Genomic DNA, 9,435 nt, shown 5'->3' on the forward strand with positions numbered 1-9,435 from the left:
CAGAGAGATGCTTCAGCCCTCAACACTGATCTCAACCTGACCAAGGTCAAGCTTCAGTTCAGACGTGTTTGTGCCTCCCCTGGAGCATGTGAGAAGATGTGCTGTTGTATGGCAGTGCAGAAACCCCAAATCTGGTGTTTGTTAAATCCAACAAGCTCATGTCTTTGCAAATAGATGAGGTTTTTTGGCCTTCACAGTTCACCCAGCGGTTTGTTGTTTTCATGCTAATACAAATTCTTGTATTAATAGGAGCATGGCCTTGGGTTTCTCCATCCGTATGGGAAAAAGTTACTTGTCTGATGGTAAACAAAGAACAGAAGAATTGATTCACTGTCTTCACTTTGAAAAAGATGGTATGAAGCAATAGTGAAGCAATTTTAATTGTGCCTGTGTAACACTTGCGATCAGTAAGATCATTTGTGTTCTGTTTTTAGGAATTGGGGGACTAAAGAGTACATAGAGCATTAGAAATGCAAAACATGACCGCATGTTCTCAGGATTTTGTCAGTGTTACATGAAAGAGCACTTGTGCTGGGATGCTCAGCTCTGAGGGTATTCTCTGTTCAGTGTGTATTTACAGAGATGTATGAATATTTGATTAATGAGTCATGGTCTCTGGAGAAATTTAATAACTGTACTGCTGTACAAAGCCAGCTCCTTAACTGTTAACACAGCTGCCAATAGTGTCACTGACACTGAAGCCCTTTCTGCATCTAATATATTCTGTGGAGTAAATTCCTTCGTTACAAGGGAATCCATGGGACACATTATTCAGTTATCTGGTTTGAACTGTTGCAGGCTCAATTTACAGGCCCTGATTTGTAAAGATTTTTCCAATGGAAACAAGCAGTGACACATGAGCCATGAAGCAGCAGTTTCACGAGGATGTGTTGTTACAAAAGCTAGTTGGAAAGTCAGGCCTAAAGAAGAGTTGCTTTAAAAGTTCTTGTGCGATAGGTAATAAACCAGGTGTTACTATGGTCCAAATTGCTATTTTCATCAAATAGTTTTATAATGTAAGAGCATATTCAATATGCAGGTGAAATCAAAGCCATCAAAGCTATTGGTTGTGTGTGTGCCTTATGTTTGTAGAATCCGGTTTATTAATGTTAAGTGAACAATGGATGAAAACACTCACCTAAAGCAGATTGATCCAGCAAATCCTTACCACCTTAGAACTGTATTTGGTGGGAGTACTCAGGTGAGGGAGGTTTTTCAGGGGTTTATGATTTGCAGGATGGGGCAGAGGTTTTCTCCCCCCATGATGCCGGATCAGAAGCATCCTTCATTTTTTGCTGAGCATCTTCCCAAGAATAATTCTCTCCTCATTTTATTATTTCTCCATTTTGATTCCTAATACCTGTGAAGAGATCAATTGCCACTGATGAAGTCAGGTGTGTATTTTAGTGGTGTTACTCCAGTTCAACTGCTTTAAATAATAGGGAGAAAAATGTCAGAAAAAGATAAATTTAGTGCAGAGGCTTTCACTGGAAGCTTTAACTGCAGGTTAGAATTATACATGCTATGCAGAATTTCCTGCAACACTTCTCCTTTGGGCCACAATGCATTACAGCAGACGTATAATGAAGCTGCTATAAAATCCTTGGTAATTAAGGGGGATTTGACAGTAATTGCAACAGTGAATCAACTTAATTATTACCTGCTTCAAAGAGAGCTAACCTGATGTTATAATCTAACCTTTCCTACTTCGAAAATGAGAGATTAAACAAGTATATGTAGCATTTAAGAATTAAATCTGTTGAGATAGAATGATATTAATATACTTTTCCTATACATTTTATATATGTGTGTGTGTGTATAGGTACAAAGCAGCTAAAGGAGCAGCACCATAAGCTGACAGACTGCAGATACACTGACTGTATGCATTCATAAAATAAACAGAACCCAGTCTGCAGCAGAGGCGAGCCAGCTTCTCTGGTATTTGCTGGAAGCATAGGGACCCATCGAAAGACTGTTGCTATAAACCGCTACGACACACACAAGCCTAGTTCCTTGAACAGCCTTGTAAAGGGGAAGTGATGAATGTATTGTCTTCCCATGCTTGATTTCAAGCAAACTACTCTGAAATATGTTTAGGGTAGGCTGTAAAGCTGCAAAAGGGAGAAGCTGCCTGAGGACTTCCCAGCCCTGCAGCACACAGCCCTGATGTGGCTGCTGTTGTGATCCCTAAACCATGTATTGGAGCTTCCAGTGTTACAGCGTGGAGGAGATTCTCCTTTGTGCGAAACTGGTTTGCTGTTTTTCAGTGATACAAGACTTGCCCTTGAACTGAAAAGAAGCTTCTTACAATGCCTTCCAATTTGAAACTGGGAGATGGACTAAAGAGCTCCACGATTACAGAGCAGCAATGTCCAAACCTCTGGCTGCTTTCTTACCCTGCCTTCAGGCAGTCACCATAAACACCAAGGAGAAAGTAGCTTACCAGAACACTGGTCTTGTCATTCCTAGATCAATCCAGCTCTTTCACCTACTGCATCAGGTGTACACCCACTCAGGGTCTGCTGGCTGAGCCCATAAATACAAGCATCCCTTTTGCCTATGTTTTCAGAGATTTTGAGGTGTGTTACATTAGAGTAAGGGGTATCAGAGGGCACTGATCCAAACCTTTCTCAGAACTCTTCTCCAGTGTCGTACCTGGCTGGTACATGCAGTGCCATGTCCATAGCAGGTGCATTTCAGCAGTAGCGTTCTGGAAGGTAAGAGGTGCAATAGTAAAGCACTAGCTCTGAAGAAGTGGGCATCATCATTGTCACCATCATGAAAACCTGCCGCAGCAGCATTCACGTGAAGTTCATCTGCAAAGCTGACAAAATGAGGTTCAGCTCTTGCTCTGAGGAGGGGTTTGTCCCTCCAAGAGAGGCACTGAGGGACTGACTTATGCATGCCCTTAGAATAGATTTGCAACATTTCCTTCTTCTTGTTCTGCTGTGAAACAATAAATTAGGAAGACTTCTTGTGTGTTTTCTGGCCCATCACATGCTACTATTAATAACTGATGTTTATTACCAGAGGCCTCAGCTTTCAGGGAGTTATCAAGTTGACAATGTTGAATAAACAAATAGGTTAAAGTGTCACCTGCCACGGATATGTAAGTGAACTCTATGCAAGAGCAAAGTCTGAAACTGCATTAAGCCAAAGCCATCTTTGGGACACGTGTTCTTAGAAGATTACAACTGTTGAATCTGCCTTAAAGTAAACTTGAAAGTCCGCCAGGCTTTGAATAGTGTTGTACAGTAAAAGTGGTAGAAAAAGCCAATTCAGCTTGGCAGTAATAAGAAAATCTCATTCTATTGCTGTTCTTGTGATTGTAAATTAAGAATAAACACCTAACTTGCAGGGGAATGCAGGCTGTGAGTTCTCCTGAAGTATATATATATTTTCTCTTTACATGTATATATTATACATATAAAATATATATGTGCATGTATATATATGTTCTTTATATATATAAATATATATATTGTGTGTATATATATATAAAATATCTTCATAATTGTTCCATTAAACTGTGGAAGTCTCAAGGTACCTAGGAACTCATTGTGGGACATGTGCCCTAAGTGCATCACACCTGCAGCTGGTACCAAGGCTTTTGCTTAAAATGCCCCTTCCTGAAGCCATAGAAAGATCTGCTTATTCAGTAAGGAGTAAGACATTCATAGAATCATAGAGCCATAGAATGGTTTGGGTTAGAAAGGACCTTAAGATCACCTAGTTCCAACCCCTTGCTGTGAGCAGGGACACTTCTCACTAGACCAGCTTGCTCCAAGCCTTGTCCAGCCTGGCCTAGAGCATTCAGGCTCAGCTTCTTTGATAGGATACACACTCCAAAGTCTTCTGATCTGCCCGCCATCATATGTTTATTTCTCTTAATGTGAAGTCACAACAGTGTACTTCTGGTAGGAGGATGCTCATTTCAATATCCAGCTAAAGAATTGGACCTCCCCTTCACTACAACCCCTGAAGAAGTGGATCCTATTGAGACACCTGCCTGCTGTGGAGAGAGCCAGGAAGCATTCTAGGAACTGACACCAGCACTGCTCCAGTCTGGAAGCTGCTTGAGCACAATGCGAGCCAAGCCCACGCTGGGCGATACCAGGGGCTGTCTTTCTGGTGGCAACAGCATCTCTCTGCTCATATGTAAGGAAAGGAAATGGCAGCCTTTAAATAACAAATTTTCACTGATGCCTTTTGCTATTTTTACAACGCATTTTAAAATAAATGAGAGATTAACACAGAGAAAAGTACTTAAGGTGCATGCTCAGTAACTATTTTTTCATAACGTTTTAATGGATTCAGGGTTGAGCTCCACTAAAATCTGGATTTATTAGAAACGCTCCATGCATTTCAATGGAGTTTTTCTCATGAATCTGGATATTTTACATTATTTCAATAGAGCTGACCCTCTGATTCATTAGAAATGCTCCCATATAACCCATGGAGCATTTCTAATGATTCTGGTTTTACAGCAAATCCAAGGGTCAGCTGTACTGAAAACAATAGTGCTAACCCCTAGGTTTATTAGAAAAATGCTTTCTGTCTCAGTGGAGCATTTCTAATAAATCACATAAATAGGGATCTCCCACAAAAATGCTCCACTGGTGAAACAGGCAAATGGATTTGTTGTTATTGAGATCTTTGAAGAACAAAGATTGTTCAACAGACTTCTTTTGTTCCTCTGTCTTGTGTCATCCCTCTTACCTAGAGTTTAGGTTTAGTAACTATTCCTCATCATGATGGAGGAGCTCTAGTTGCCAGGTCAGAGTTCAGGGGTTTGGTTCTGTTGGCTGGAATGGTTCCTTTCACACCCTGCTCACTCCGCTTCTGCTGCAGAAATGGGGGGGAGAGAAAGGGTAAGTGTTAAAACAGCTCAGCAGTGAGTATCACCATTAATCCACTACATCATGCACATGATGGAGCGCACACGAAATTTATCTGCAGCAGATGACACTGAGATTTTTTGAGATGTTTAAGCTAGCTTTTTAGTCAAAGTTCTTTGAATTTCACCCACAAATAATGCCATGAAATGCATGGGCCATCGTGCCAGGGCACAAGGATGATAAAGCTACCTCACACATACCATCTCGATAGGCCTCTCTCCACTCACCAGACTGTTATGTCATGAAGAAGTTACAACTTCTGGGCTGAAGCTGTGAAGACCCATCAACATCCTCCACTGCAACAGTTCTCCTTATGTCTGTGCCTGTGTATAGCTGAGTGTCTGTACATACATGGATGCACAGGCTCTTTGGAGGCTGTTGGAAGTGTGGCTGTGTTGGAAGGGCTTCAGCAGGAGGAGGGTCTGCATGGGGGTGCTGGTGGGAGCAGCAATCACAGGCGTGCACTGATGAACTCGTGTTGATCCAGTCCAGGAGGGTTAAATGCCTATGCTGTGAAATGCAAAAAAAGCCTTGTAAGCTGAGACAAAGCTTTCTGTTTAACAGAAAAGGCCAATGAGATAATTCCAATGACTCAAGATTTAGTTAGAATGTTCCGTATTTATTGAGAATATTCTGTGCTGTCCAGACATTTCCCTGCAGTTCCAATACCCTGCATAAACCACAGCTACTGCTTTTGGATTCCCTGTTCTCTCTGTGTGAATTGCAAATCCTGGGCTAAAAGCCAGTTAGTCTCAGTTTAACTGGTATTCCTTAGTCTCAATTTGACCAGTATTCCAGCCCTCTTCCCTTCACTTCCCAACAACTCCAAGAAATCTGCTGACTGGTTTCTCTGAAAACCTGAAAATAAGCCATGCTGAAGTGGTGACAAATTCCCTAAACCAGAAACTCTGTTTTAAAATGATTGGTGTGTCTGAGTGGGTCTCTTTTTTCCTCTGTTGTTTATCAAGTTAGATGGTTTTACCCAGCAGGGAAAACTGAAAAACCCAGCATGGAGTCATATTAAAACAAAAGGAATTTTACTTACAGGGTGCTGGATGTCTGCCCACCTGCCTGATGTGCAATACAGGCTGTTTCTTTGCCTGAGTATGGGAAGATGCTGAACCTGTCTGCTTAAGTTACTGAGAATCCTTCGTGAGGGTTGGATGTGTGTGACCACCAGTGATTACTGCGTTGTGAGGTTTCTCCCATACACAGGTTCATGCTGCCAGCATGGTTGTCCTCTAAATGATAAGCAAGTTCTTTAGCAAAAATTGGAGGTCAGGGTGGGAGCCTGCTTGGTCAGGGGGATTGCAGCAAGACAGCAATGGGGTTTCAAGGCTTTTCCTACCCCGAGGGACCAGCAATATCACCACCAGGCAACCTCCCCCCTACCCACTCAAATGAGATACAGCAGTTTATCATGTCAAGCCTTGCTGCTGAGCGCTGTGTCTAGGGCCTCTGGCTGTCAGAGGCAGGATTTCATCTTGGGGTCCCTAAGGCCATATAGAAAGCCTAAAATGTTCATTTATGTTTCTTATTGTCTGGCCAAATCTGTGTGTGCTTAAAAAATATCCGGAAGTTTAAAGGCTAATCCCTGATTATTGTGGTTTAGAAATTTACTTGGCATTATAAAAAGTTAAATACATTTATTGTTACAAACAGCAATGTCTTTGTCAACTCAGTTACTCGATATAAACTGTTTATATAGAAAATGTTTCCTTCTGTGATGTTACTTTCTGAGCTCAATCTCTCATTACTGTTTTGCAAAGCAGCTGCATTAAAGATAGATATCACTATTAAGGGTCTAATTCATAGTGGTATCTGTAAAGATGGATGTGCAGTGCACGAGTACTTGCACATAGGGGAATTTGCACCTTGGTTTATCAGAATTTGTGATATGTTTGTGATCACAAATGCTGTGGACAGTATTCCTGTAATCATCACTGTGTTTATAACATATAGATTTATGTGCTTTATGTATATCTGCAGCGTATGTGTGTAGCCATAACTTAATCTGCTGTTCAGAATTTATTTCAGCTTTCCACATCACATGAGCTCTTTTAAACCACGTTAATTGTTGCAGAACCCAAATCGTTGATGATAACTCTTTTAGGAATTGTCATGTTGTCTATAAATATTTAGGGCTGGATTGTATTTGCCAGTGTATTCCTGTATTACAGATGAAAAGGTAGCATCTGCTGAAATTAAAAGTGGCCACATTTTCGCTGTAGCTTAATTAAATGCCAAAATTTATCTACATTAACAACAAAGTGCTGAAATTTATTGATCAATTCACATGATATAAGTTGACAAATGGCCCGAGCAATTTCCATAATTTTCTACACGTGTTAAAATTTGTAATGGAAAAAAAAAGAAGAAGAATACTATATTAACATGAAATGTGAAATGAAAGGGGGGTTCTGTAATGGGAGCGGGTGCCCCGGGGCAGTAAGCTGTGTTTTCCATGCCCTGTCCAGGCGGAGGCTGTTTGAGCTGTGTACAGATGGGCCTTTGACAGTCCTACAGCTGTTCTCCTAATTGTCCATTAAGTGTTCTATTGATTCTCTGATTCAAAGTACATGTCTTTCAGCTCAAGCTATCGTGTGAAGTGGCAGACACATTCCTCCTAGAATGACAGAGCTGCTTGAAACCTAAAAATGTGGGCTGCCAGTTTCAATTGAGGATCCCGCTTTCAAAGGAGAAGGCTTGGTTAAAGGAGCTTTGTAATAGCTGGTTAGATTGTAGTTTCTAAACTTTTAGCATCAATCAATTAAAGCAGCAGCAGCACGAGAAGTTTTAATTCCTTGGTAAGCATTACAGATCCCACCTGCCTGATAAAGCGCTGCCCAAGGATCCAGGGTGGTGATAGTAAGGATTAGATCTTGTTTGGCTGCATGCAGACTTTTATCCTCAGACCCCTTTGACGTGTGTAATGATATTCTCATTTGACTTGCAAGTTCACTTGCAGCATTTTTTTAAAGGAAGATCATCTGCAATTCCGGATTATGCCAGTCAGAAGCCTGTTTAAAATCACCTTCCTTTAATCTGAAGAGTGAAAGATAAGATGCGTATCTGTTGCAAGGACCATAAATCTTCAAAGAAACAAATAGCCACAGATAAAACTGTAAAAGTTATTTAGTTCTCTTCTGAAAGAGGTTTATTAATCTGAAATTTCCAGTCCATTGTGTCATGATTTGGTTATCGCACTGTATCTCATTTCTGGCAATTGTATAAGCCTTGTGTATCAAGCAAAGAGATGAGAGCCTCATAGCTTAAACTCAATCAGTTGTATTCAGATATATCACTAGAGCTAGGGGGAAAAAATTGAAATATAAAAAATAGCCAGCTGAGCAGAGATTTGGACTGTGCATGGGTTTCTATTCAGGTTTCCTCTTATTTTAGTGAGAAGTGTGCGAAGTGATTTTATTATTACATTGAAAGTGTATTTTAGATTCCTGTTTGTCTTTTTAAAGCATAATTCCTGGTAGAAAGAACACAAACAAACTGTTTATAGACTTACTACTCGGGCACCATCCGCAGTATGTGCACAAAATGAGCTTTCCCCATATGCCATCAGATCTATCTGCCTTTATATTTTTCTTTTTAAAAATCCCCATCATTTAAATGAGACATGAAACTGTTTCCGATAAAGCTTAAAAAAGGGAGAATTATTTCTCTTCAAGAAGATTTTTATCCTTTATAGTTAATGCAAAACCACTCTCCTGTGAATGTTTAAGATCTGCTTATTCTTTAGTCATCCTTCCTTCTATCATTGCCCATGTTAGTTTTCACACCACAGCTACCTTTGCGTGGTTGCATTTCTGATAACCTTTACCTCCGGGTCGCTGTTGGTGGTGATTCGGTATCAGCTTCACCAACATGAAGGCTAACAGATGACTTGGACCCATCAATCAAATTAGTTACAGCCTTTTAATTTAAACAAGAAGCTTGTTGATTTGAACAGAATTAGGTTTCTTTCTTAACCTTAACCTATTTGTCTTGCGGACACTGAATTTACAAGCATCAGCAATGGTTAAGCCTAAGAAGTGAGGGCACTAAACTAGATGGGATTCCAAGAATTCACACAGAATTTGTACTCATGTATCAAATGCAAACAAAGGAAAAAAGGGGGAAAGAGGAAAAAAAAGGGAAAAAAAAGAATGGTATGTAAGGGGAGGCAGTTGACATTTTATAACCACAGTTTCTCTCCCTATTCCATAAAAAAGAATAAGTGTCAAACTAAAGAAGTAGCTTAGGAAGCTGTAGAATATGTTACAAGGCACCTTGTCTCACTTTAGGAATCTAAGTTTTGGGTTGGAGGCATGGGGCCAGAGCCTAAAACCCCCTTCCACCAAAGGGACTGTAAACCACCCCTTTGTTTTCAGCATTCCAAGAGGAAACTGCAGAGTCTCCTTGATATAATAAACCAGCTACTGATACCTGCAAAGCGTTTTGTAAATCTACTTTGATTCCAGCACTTCCAATTACGCCGTTAGCCAGGTTTTTAAAGAGATTTTTAGAAGCTTTCGACTGTAGA

Source organism: Neopsephotus bourkii, unplaced genomic scaffold (genome assembly GCF_033783945.1).
Source record: "Neopsephotus bourkii isolate Nb327-2 ecotype Australia unplaced genomic scaffold, CSIRO-AGI_Nbou_v1 NB_673, whole genome shotgun sequence".
NCBI lineage: Eukaryota > Metazoa > Chordata > Aves > Psittaciformes > Psittacidae > Neopsephotus > Neopsephotus bourkii.